Genomic DNA, 12,361 nt, shown 5'->3' on the forward strand with positions numbered 1-12,361 from the left:
TCAAAGAGTGTTCTGCCTATGTTTTACATTTAGGTCTTTAATCCATTTTGAGTTTATTTTTGTTTATGGTGTTAGGAAGTGTTCTAATTCATTCTTTTTCATGTAGCTGGCCAGTTTTCCCAGCACCACTTATTGAAGAGTATGTCTTTTCTCCATTGTATATTCTTGCCTCCTTTGTCAAAGATAAGGTGACCATATATGCATAGATTTATCTCTGGGCTTTCTATACTGTTCCATTGATCTATATTTCTGTTTTTGTGCCAATACTGTACTGTCTTGATTACTGTAGCTTTGTAGTATAGTCTGAAGTCAGGGAGTGTGAGTCCCCAGCTCCGTTTTTCTTTCTCAGGATTGCTTTGGCTGTTCGGGGTCTTTTGTGTTTCCATACAAATTGTGTAATTTTTTGTTCTCGTTCTGTGAAAAATGCCATTGGTATCTTGATAAGGATTGCATTGAATCTGTAGATTGCTTTGGGTAGTATAGTCATTTTCACGATGTTGATTCTTCCAATCCAAGAACATGGTATATCTTTCCATCTGTTTGTATCGTCTTTGATTTCTTTCATCAGTGTCTTATAGTTTTCTGCATACAGGTCTTTTGCCTCCTTAGGTAGGTTTATTCCTAGGTATTTTATTCTTTTTGTTGCAATGGTAAATGGGAGTGTTTCCTTGGTTTCTCTTTCTGATTTTTCATTGTTAGTATATAGGAGTGCAAGCGATTTCTGTGCATTAATTATGTATCCTGCTACCTTACCAAGTTCATTGATTAGCTCTAACAGTTTTCTGGTGGCATCTCTAGGATTTTCTATGTATAGTGTCATGTCATCTGCAAACAGTGACAGTTTTACTTCTTCTTTTCCAATTTGGATTCCTTTTGTTTCTTTTTCTTCTCTGATTGCCATGGTTAAAACTTCCAGAACTATGTTGAATAGCAGTGGTGAGAGTAGGCACCCTTGTCTTGTTCCTGATCTTAGAGGAAATGCTTTCAGTTTTTCACCATTGAGAATGATGTTGGCTGTGGGTTTGTTATATATGGCTTTTATTATGTTGAGGTATGTTCCCTCTATGCCCACTTTCTGGAGAGTTTAAATCATATATGGGTGTTGAATTTTGTCAAAAGATTTTTCTGCATCTATTGAGATAATCATATGGTTTTTATCATTCAGTTTGTTAATATGGAGTATCACATTGATTGATTTGCGTATATTGAAGAATCCTTGCATTCCTGGGATAAACCCCACTTGATCATGTGTATGATTCTTTTAATGTGCTGTTGGATTCTGTTTGCTAGCATTTTGTTGAGGATTTTTGCATCTGTGTTCATCAGTGATATTGGCCTGTAATTTTCTTTTTTTATGGTATTGTTGTCTGGTTTTTTTGTATCAGGGTGATGGTGGCCTCATAGAATGAGTTTGGGACTGTTCCTTCCTCTGCAAATTTTTGGAAGAGTTTGAGAAGGGTAGGTTTTAGCTCTTCTCTAAATGTTTGATAGAATTCGCCTGTGAAGCCATCTGGTCCTGGGCTTTTGTTTGTTGGAAGGTTTTTAATCACAGTTTCAATTTCAGTGCTTGTGATTGGTCTGTTCATGTTTTCTATTTCTACCTGGTTCAGTCTTGGAAGGTTGTACTTTTCTTAGAATTTGTCCATTTCTTCCAGGTTGTCCATTTTATTAGCATATAGTTGCTTGTAGTAGTCTCTCATGATCCTTTGTATTTCTGCAGTGTCAGTTGTTACTTCTCCTTTTTCATTTCTAATTCTATTGATTTGAGTCTTTTCCCTTTTTTCTTGGTGAGTCTGGCTAATGGTTTATCAATTTTGTTTATCTTCTCAGAGAACAAGCTTTTAGTTTTTTTGATCTTTGCTATCGTTTCCTTCATTTCTTTTTCATTTATTTCTGATCTGATCTTTATGATTTCTTTCCTTCTGCTAACTTTGGGGGTTTTTGTTCATCTTTCTCTAATTGCTTTAGGTGTAAGGTTAGGTTGTTTATGTGAGATGGTTCTTGTTTCTTGAGGTAGGATTGTATTGCTATAAACTCCCCTCTTCGAACTGCTTTTGCTGCATCTCGTAGGTTTTGGGTCATCGTGTTTTCATTGTCATTTGTTTCTAGGTATTTTTTGATTTCCTCTTTGATTTCTTCAGTGATCTCTTGGTTGTTTAGTAGCATATTGTTTAGCCTCTATGTGTTTGTATTTTTTACAGTTTTTTTTCCAGTAATTGATATCTAGTCTCACAGCATTGTGGTCAGAAAAGATGCTTGATATGATTTCAGTTTTCTTAAATTTACCAAGGCTTGATTTGTGCCCCAAGATGTGATCTATCCTGGAGAATGTTCTGTGTGCACTTGAGAAGAAACTGTATTCTGTTGTTTTTGAATGGAATGTCCTATAAATATCAATTAAGTCCACCTGGTCTAATGTGTCATTTAAAACTTTGTTTCCTTATTTCTTTTCTGTTTGGATGATCTGTCCATTGGTGTAAGTGGGGTGTTAAAGTTACCTACAATTATTGTGTTACTGTTGAGTTCCCCTTTTATGGTTGTTACCATTTGCCTTATGTATTGAGGTGCTCCTATGTTGGGAGCATAGATATTTACAATTGTTATATCTTCTTTTTGGATTGATCCCTTGATCATTATATAGTGTCCTTCCTTGTGTCTTGTAACAGTCTTTATTTTAAAGTCTATTTTTTCTAATATGAGTATTGTTATTCCAGCTTTCTTTTGATTTCCATTTGCATGGAATATCTTTTTCCATCCCCTCACTTTCAGTCTGTATGTGTCTCTAGGTCTGAAGTGGGTCTCTTGTAGACAGCATATATATGGGTCTTGGTTTTGTATCCATTCAGCCAGTCTATGTCTTTTGGTTCGAGCATTTAACCTATTTACATTTAAGGTAGTTATCAATATGTATGTTTCTATTACCGTTTTCTTAATTGTTTTGGGTTTGTTATTGTAGGTCTTTTCCTTCTCTTGTGTTTCCTGCCTAGAGAAGTTCCTTTAGCATTTGTTGTAAAGCTGGTTTGGTGGTGCTGAATTCTCTTAGCTTTTGCTTATCTGTAAAGTTTTTAATTTCTCTGTCCAATCTGTATGAGAGCCTTGCTGGGTAGAGTAATCTTGGTTGTAGGTTTTTCCCTTTCATCACTTTAAATATATCTTGCCACTCCCTTCTGGCCTGTAGAGTTTCTGCTGAAAGATCAGCTGTTAACCTTATGGAGATTCCTTTGTATGTTATTTGTTGCTTTTCCCTTGCTGCTTTTAATATTTTTTCTTTGTGTTTAATTTTTGTTAGTTTGATTAATATGTGTCTTGGCATGTTTCTCCTTGGGTTTATCCTGTATGGGGATCCTCTGCACTTCCTGGACTTGATTGACTATTTCCTTTCCCATGTTGGGGAAGTTTTCAACTATAATCTCTTCAAATATTTTCTCAGACTCTTTCATTTGTTCTTCTTCTTCTGGGACACTTACAATTCGAATGTTGGTTTGCTTAATGTTGTCCCAGAGTTCTCTGAGACTATCCTCCATTCTTTTCATTCTTTTTTCTTTATTCTGCTCTGCGGCAGTTATTTCTACCATTCTATCTTCCAGCTCACTTATCCGTTCTCTTTTTTTTTTTTTAATTTTTATTCTTGGCTGTGTTGGGTCTTCATTTCTGTGCAAGGGCCTTCTCCATTTGCGGCAAGTGGGGGCCACTCTTCATCGCGGTACGCGGGCCTCTTCACTATTGCGGCCTCTCTTGTTGTGGACCACAGGCTCCAGACGCGCAGGCTCAGTAATTGTGGCTCACGGGCCTAGTTGCTCCGTGGCATGTGGGATCTTCCCAGACCAGGGCCCAAACCCGTGTCCCCTGCATTAGCAGGCAGATTCTCAACCACTGCGCCACCAGGGAAGCCCCCCTTATCCGTTCTTCTGCCTCAGTTATTCTGCTATTGATTCCTTCTAGAGTATTTTTAATTTCATTTATTGTGTTGTTCATTATTGTTTGTTTGCTCTTTAGTTCTTCTAGGTCCTCGTTAAACATTTCTTGTATTTACTACATTCTATTTCCAAGATTTTGTATCCTCTTTACTATCATTACTCTGAATTCTTTTTCAGGTAGTTTGCCTGTTTCCTCTTCATTTATTTGTTCTTGTGGGTTTTTATATTGCTCCTTTGCCTGTAAGATATTTCTCTGTCTTCTCACTTTGTCTAATTTACAGTATTTGAGGTCTCCTTTCCCTAGGCTGCAGGGTCATAGTTCCTCTTGCTTCTGTTCTCTGCCCCCGGTGGTGTGGTTGGTCCAGTGTCTTGTGTAGCCTTCCTGATGGGAGGGACTGGTGCCTGTGTTCTGGTGGGTGGAGCTGAGTCTTTTCCATCTGATGAGCAGGGCCGTGCCAGGTGGTGTGTTTTGGGGTGTCTGTGAGCTTAGTATGTCTTTAGGTAGTCTGTGTGCTGATGGGTGGGTTTGTGTTCCTGTCTTGTTTGTTGTTTGGTGTGAGTGGTTCAGCACTGGGAGCTGCTGGCAGTTGGGTGGAGCCAGGTCTTGGATTCAGATAGAGGCCTCTGTGAGAGCTCTCGGCAATTAATCTTCCCTGAGGCTGGGAATTCTCTATTGGTCCAGCATCTTGGACTCAGTGCTCCCACTCCAGAGCCTCAGGCCCGACTTCTGGTTGAGGGACCAAGACCCCGCACATCAGTTGTCCCAGCAATAAAGGGGATTAAAAAAAAAAAGACTAACAAAACCCCAGACAAATGGTAAAAAGTAAAATCAAACAAACAGAAATAGAAACAAGGAAGCATGCACACACAAAAAAGAAACAAAAACAGAACCAAATAAATCAAATAGCAAGGAAACAACCAGACAAACAACCCAAGAATGAAATGAAACAATTAAGAAGAAAACTGACAAAAACCCAATAGCAAAAAACAAAACCAAAGCAGAGTGCCAACTGAAGAATGAAGCAAAGAAACAAAACAAACTGATAAAAATGATATATATTTAAAAAAAAGAAAGAAAACGAGAAAGGGGAAAGAAGACAACAACAGAAAAGCAACATAGAAACAGAAATATATTTTTAAAAAGTAGAAAATATATTAAAGAAAAAAATAAAAGACAAACGAAACCCCAGAGAAATGGTAAAAACAAAATCAAACAAATAAAAACAGAAAGAAGGAAACACATGCACAGGTAAAAGAAACAAAAACAGAGCCAAAGAAAACGAAAAGCAAGAGAACAACAGACAAATAGAAGAACTCAAAAATGAAATCAAACAATTAGGATTAAAACTAACAAAAGCACATAACCTAAAAACAAAACCAAGCAGTGTGCCAGCTGAAGAATTAAGCAAGGAAACAGAACAAACCGATAAAAATGATTGAAAAAATAATAATAATAAAATAAAATAAAAAGGGAAAAACACAGGACAATAGAAAAGCAAAGTAAAAATAGAAACGTATAAAAAGATAAAAAATAAAAATATGTTATAAAACACAGAGATCCCAAAAGACTAAAAAAAAAAAAAAAAGAGCAAACTAAAAAAACTAAAACAACAAACAAGCAAAAAAAGAAAGAAAAAGATACCAAAAAAAAAGCTAGAACCAACAACAGAATGAATCAAAGCATAATAAAATTAATAGTAATAATCTTTTCCTGTTGTCTCTGCTGTAAGTGTCCTTGCACATGCTGTGAGCCACAGCCCACCTCCACCTCCCCAAGAGGCTCTCCTCTGCCTCTGGGATGGTTTCTGGACCTGCTGTGTGCCCTGTGGGGACCACTCAGCCTCTGATCTGGCCCAATTCCTGCGTGTGCTGCCCCCAAAGTCCACAGCTGCCAGAGGTAGACAGTTTTCATTTGTGGGAACACTTATTGTCTACTCAGATATTCCATAGACGCAGGGTCTACCCTGCGTCTAGCTGATCATGGGGATTTAATCTGCAGCTTGTACAGCTGATGGAAAGATTTTCGATCTTATTCCTTAGTCACCCCATCCCTGGGGTTCAGCTTTGGTTTTATCCCCACCTCTGTGTGTGGTCCACCCACCAGAGTCTTGTCCTGAGGCTGCCTTGGAGCTCTTGGGTCTGCCCCTGTGAGGACCAGGCGCAGAGGTGGTATGACTGCTTGGATCGCAGGAGCCCCAGTGGTGCCAAATGCACAGGGAAGCCAGTGACCACTGGCATGAGAGATATGGCCCTAGTGAGGGCCTTTTCTGGCACCTGGCATAAGGCACGTGAGGGCCAGTCCTGGCCAGGGTTTTTCTGGCACCCAGCAGCAGGCATGTGAGGGCCAGCCCTGAGAGGGCTTTTTTTTTTAAATTACCCTGCAGGCAGTGTGTGAGGGCCAGCTCTGAGGGGGCTTTTTTTATTGCCCAGCAGCCGGCGCACAAGAGCCAGCCCTAAGCAGGCTTCTTTTATTATCTTAGGCAGGCACTGGTGTGTGGGGAGAGAGAGGTTACAATAGTGGCTCCTCCCACTGTGTGTGACTCAGCAGTAGCGCCCTGCTTCCATGGCAGTCCCGTCTTCCTCCATAGGCATTCCCTGCTGCAGATTTCCTCCCTCCCGTCCCCCAGTCCATCTCCCCACAGCCAACAGCATTTCTCGCTCTGGGCCTGTTCTCCAATCCCCACACACCAGCTCCTAACCCTCTCGCACACCTGTAAACACACGTCCCAGTCCGGGGCATGTAGGGCTGAGGTATGGACCATCTGTGTATTTCTCACTCTGTGTCCCGTCTGCCACAGGTTGGCCACTTCACCCTCTCCCAACAGCCTCAAATGCTTCCCTTCTGTCCCAATCAATTTCCCCAATGGAGAGGGGGTTTCCCCATCAGAGAGGGGGTTTCCCAGAATTCAGGAATCTCTCCTCTGCTTCAGCTCCCCTGTTCCGGGGTGCAGGTCCCATCCCGCTTCTCCTCCCCCTTCTCCCTTCTTTTTTTTCCACCCTACCCAGTTATGCAGGGATCTTTAGAGCCCGGTGTCCAAGGGCTTCTGCTAGTTTTCAGCCAGTGTTCTGTGAGAATTGTTGCATCTATAGATGTATTCCTGATGCATCTGTGGAGAGAGAGGAACTCCACATCCACCTACTCCTCTGCCATCTTGAATCTCCCAACACTAGAGTTTTAAGTCCAAATTAATGAGGTCTCCTTAAATCTTCTCCACAGTGTCACCAACAGGTATTAAGCAGCTACTCTGTGCAAGGTGCTGGGAATCCAGACACATTTCTGCCTCTAACAGGAAGAAAAGGGAAATAGGACAACGCCAGCCTTAACCCAAAATGATTGGAGATATGATATATAGCACAGTGCTGGGGTTAATTCTCTCTGGGGTGGTGAGAGCTGGAGAGATAGCCTTTGGTTAGACTGTGTTAGGCAGAGAAAGGGATTGGTGGAAGGGCTATCTCATGGCGGGAAAAGATGGGAGGCTGAGGACGGATGAGGGGCCATGAGTGCTGCAAGCCCTGCCCCCACATCACCCTTGGCCCCGCAGACTCCACTCCCTTTCCTGGGGAATCTCATTTTTCAAGTTCTAACCTATATGCTAACAATTCAGAAATTCCTATGTCCAACTTTAACCTCTATCCTGAGCTCCAGAATGGTATGTCCAAATGCCTGCTTTTCATTATGGGTTTCACCTCAAATTCAACATGTCCAAAAACTGAACTCATTACCTTTCCCCCAAAACCTACTCTTTCTCTATTCCCAATGTCTGTGCAAGTGTCCAAGATAGAAACCTTCGAGACTCAGGTGCCCTTGTGTCCTGCACCTCCACATCTACAGTCCACCTTCTAAAGGTCTCCTGAAGCCACCACTTCCTCCTTTCTCCACTGCTCTTGCCTTGGTTCAAGGCTTGCATCTCTTGGACAATAGCAAGTGTCTTCTAACTGCTCCTTCTGTCCAGTTTCTTCTCATTCTGATCTATTTTCTATTCTGCGGTCAGAGTATCAGTGTTCCAAGCTTCCCTCATCAGAAATACCCAACGTGCTTGTAACAAATGCAGATTACCAGGTGTTTAGTTGGACATTCTGAGTCTCTGAGTCTAGATTGAGGCCTAGGAATCTGTGTTTTTATAACATAGGCTCTGAATTAGTATTATTATTGGGGAAGTTTGAGAAATACTGTTTGAACACACGTGCCTGATACCATCCTTGTAAGACCTCCCTATAGCAGTGTTTTAAAGAACTTATTTAAAGGTGATTTCCAATAAGAAATAGAGATTACATTGCAAACCAAGACATGGTAACATTTACGTGTTCAGTAACAGAAACTAAATGTTCACAGAACTAATTTTTTCTCCTCTATTCTCTTTCACTCTAAAATAATGATAGTCAGGGGCTTACTAAATGGATTTTAAGACCCAGAGTTTGAAAACACTATCCGGTGGGTTAACATCCAAGTTCCTTAGCTTGTTTTGTCACAATCTAGCTATCTTTTCATGCTTTGCAAATACTTCCATGTTAACTTGCTTCATGGTTGTGGCTTCCTCTGCCTAGAACTTCTCTTGGCCTCTTGGCCACTTGGTGAACTTTTTTCTTGTTTCAAGTCTTTGCTCATATATCACTCCCCTGTGTAATCTCTCCAACGTACTGGAGCCACTGAGGAACTTTGGCCTAGATGCTCCCTTTGCAATTTGTACACACCTAAATTAACACCTAGCATCTACCCCACAAACCTGCAATTATCCCTTTACAAGGCTTGTCACTCTAACTACCCCACACTCCTTGAGTGTAGGGAACCCTTTCTCAGCAGTTTCTGTACTCCAGGGCTTAGAAGGATAACCATCATGGAACAGAAGCTTGGTAAACAATAACCCATGCAGTATGCATGAAGGCATGAGCAGGTTGTGAGTGACAAGTGCTAGTGCCAAACCCAGAGCTCAAGGCAGGAGACGAAATGAAAAAGTAGTTTATGGTCAGTAGCCTACACGTAATGTTGGAAAACTTGGACTTTATCTTCCAACTAAAGCAAAGGTTTTTTTTTTTGTTTTTTTTCCTAAGTGGGATTATTTGACCAGAGAAAGGGCATGACGAGAGCTTGTCTTAGAACAGACAGCTTTGATAGCGTGATGGAGGATGCTGGGGAGGGACTGGGAGCTTGGACTTGAGGCTGTAGGGATGATGCCAATGAGAACTCGGGCCTGGGACCTATATTAGGTAAAAGCTGGTGGTTGGTAGGATGCCAGGGATGAGAGGTGAGGAATCAAAAATGACTTGGAACCTTAGCCAAGGCATCAAGGTCAACATCAGTAGTGATGCGTCATGTTGATAGTATGTACCTTTGATATTGTGTGATGAGAATGACACTTTCCCTCTGTGGTCTTTTTTTCAGTAACCCATCGCTTTAGTCTAATCATGAGAAAAACACAGAAAATCCCAATTGAGAGACATTCTACAAAATATCTGGCCAGTATTCCTCAAAACTGTCAAGGTCATCAAAAACAAGGAATGTCTCAGAAACTGTTATAGTGTAGAGGAGCCCAAGGAGACATGACTGAGTGTAATGTGATGCCCTGGATGGGATCCTAGAACAGAAAAATACATTAGCAATCTGAATAAAGTATTGACTTTAGTTAGTGATAACATGTCACCATTGGTTTGTTAACTGTAACAGATGTACCCCACTGATCTAATAAAACTGACTTGGAGGTGGGTGATGCTGTGATTAACATCATGATATTGTATGGCTGTTACATGTTATATGGATGGCAGATGATGATGGTGTAGGAAATACAGGGGAGGATTTGTGTGGAGTAGGAGGTCATTCTGAGACCATTATTATTTCATTGATATTCAAAGTCTGAAGCTTCTTATGTAAGTATTCTTGCTATGCATCTCTTACTTCCACTTCTGGATATTAATACTCTCTCAAGTCTACTTCATTCTTCACCTGGCCTAACTCAGAGGTAACAATCAGTTAGCACAATGCTAACATCTTTGTTCCCTGTGCCTCGGACTTTATTCCACCAGATTATCTCCTAGTTGGCTCTTCCTTATCATTCAACTCAAATATTCCCTCCTCAGCAAGCTTCCTTTGACTATCCGATCTAAAGTAACCCCTCCCCAGTCATTCTGCACTGTATTGCCCTGTAGTGTTTCCTTCATGGCTCTTATCACTACCTAAAATTTGCTTGTTTGTTTACATGTTTATTGTCTGTGGCAGATCTCCCCACTGGAATCCAAGTCCCACCAGGAAGGCAGAACCCCATCTGCTTTATCATTGCTCTGTCCACAGCCCTGAGATAGTACCCAGAGACGCTCAGAAAATATCTGCTAAATGAATTCATGTAAATCACTGTCTTAGTCAGCTCAGGCTGCCATGACAAAATACCATAGACCGGATGGATTAAACAACATACATTTATTTCTCACAGTTCTGAAGGCTGGGAGGTCTAAGAACAGGTGCTGGCTGATTTGGTTCCCGGTGAAAGCTCTCTTCCTGGCTTGCAGATGGCTTTCTTCTTGCTGTGTCCTCACATGGCAGAGAGAAAGAAAGATTATAGCATCATCCATTATGGTTCCATTTCCTCTGCCACCCAGATACGTTAGTGATTGCAGGAAAATCGACTCTTATGGTATTTCCATGTCCTACTCATACTCCCTGTTTTAAAAAAGGGAAAGCAAGAAAATGTTTTTCTTTATAATTTCTTTCCCATTCTTTTTCTCCTTAAACAAAGCAAAGCATGCAGACAGCAGAAGCATATCTAAATGAAATGCATCTTTTCCTTAGCAGATCTTAAAGGGAAGTTAAGTAAAGAGTTCTGCTGGAATTAGGGGAGGGCAAAACTGGCCATATTTACCCTTTTACCCTTTTCCTCTTACCAATTTTTCTTTCCCTCCTACCCTCATTTATCTTTAACTCTCTCCTAATTCCCCCTTGCGGGGGAGAGCTGTGGGTAACCTTGCACACTCCAGGTCTCAGCGAGATGCAGGCCTTGCTCAGAGAGAAACATCACTTCTAAGCCGAGCTGGGGGATCCCTTAGGGATTATGGGGGCCAGGGCCTCCCTCAACCACAACAAACACCTTTCTGGCCTAACAGGAGAATGTAAAACACTTTCTTGAGGCCCAGGGAGCTTACTGCTTAAGTTATTCAAGATACACACACACACACACACACACACACACACACACACACACACGAAACAATATACTTGCACATGTGCTTTTGGCCAGTTAGAGGTCAGTGACAGTTCAAATGTATTTTTGAGCACTTAAAGCACAGAATCTGTTGAACTAGGTGTTTACAGGTATTTACTAAGAACAAATAGAAATTCTGTATTGCATAAAAAAATAAACATGTGCAACATTCCTTCTCTACAAGAGCTGCTACTGCAATTTGCAGCCTCATGAATATACATCACGGGCTATCAGAAGCATTTTCAACCAACCAGAACAAGGCAAGGCCCTCATCATGTGCTGTTTACACACTCACACACTCACACACACATGATTATTTATGTTAGTTATCAGGATCCTAAGCAACATTGAATTGATAAATAAAAAAGTGAATTTTTTAGTCATTAACTGTGGTTAGTGACTAAAAGTCAAACACAAATGTTTTACCCTTTGAGAAAAGGTCTGAAGAAAAATGAAATGGCAAGAGCAGAACATTTCAATAAAGTTATAAAAAGAGAAAAAGCTGGATACTCGGAAAGAATGAAACTTTCTTTGTGTGTGAATTTTCCTCAGGCCTCTGCCAGCTCTAGCAAGGCCTCTGTTTTTCCCAGGGGAGGCCCTGGTCCATTTTACCTGACTTAGGGGAACAGTTAAATGACAAAACTTAAATGAGTGAGGCTTTTAGCAGATGCCACAGTTCAGGATGGCCTTTGGTGGAGGGAAAACAGGAAACAAGTGAAACTCAGATGCGTTCTTTCACACATCGTGACTGTTCTGTGCCAGGTGCTGTTCTAGGAGCTCACTTTCTAATGAGGAGAGAAAGATGAAAAATATGTAAACAAACAGCAAATATGTGTTATTAGGAAATAAAACAAGGTAAAACGTAGAGAGTGACAAGGGGGCAGAAGTTCTGGGACTGCGGCAGCTATACAAAAATTTACAGGAAAAGCATGCTAGGCAGAAGAATAGCGAGTACGAAGGCTCTGAGGGAAGGAGCACCGTGTGTGTGTGTGTGTGTGTGTGTGTGTGTGTGTGTGTAGAAGGGGTCAGTGTGCATGGCACCCCATGAATGGAGGAAGAGAGGAAGGAGATGAGGTCAGACAGGTGAGCAGGGCCAGGTCACGAGGGGGCCAATAGACCACGGGGAGGAGTTTGAATTGTAGTGGATGCCATGGATGATTTTACACTGTGGACTGGTATGTTCTGACTTGGACACACACCCCCCCTATCTGGCTGCTACTGATATGTAGAAAAAAGACCACTGGGGGCCAGAATAGA

The sequence above is a fragment of the Balaenoptera acutorostrata genome, chromosome 12 (assembly GCF_949987535.1).
Source record: "Balaenoptera acutorostrata chromosome 12, mBalAcu1.1, whole genome shotgun sequence".
NCBI classification, from domain to species: Eukaryota; Metazoa; Chordata; class Mammalia; order Artiodactyla; family Balaenopteridae; genus Balaenoptera; species Balaenoptera acutorostrata.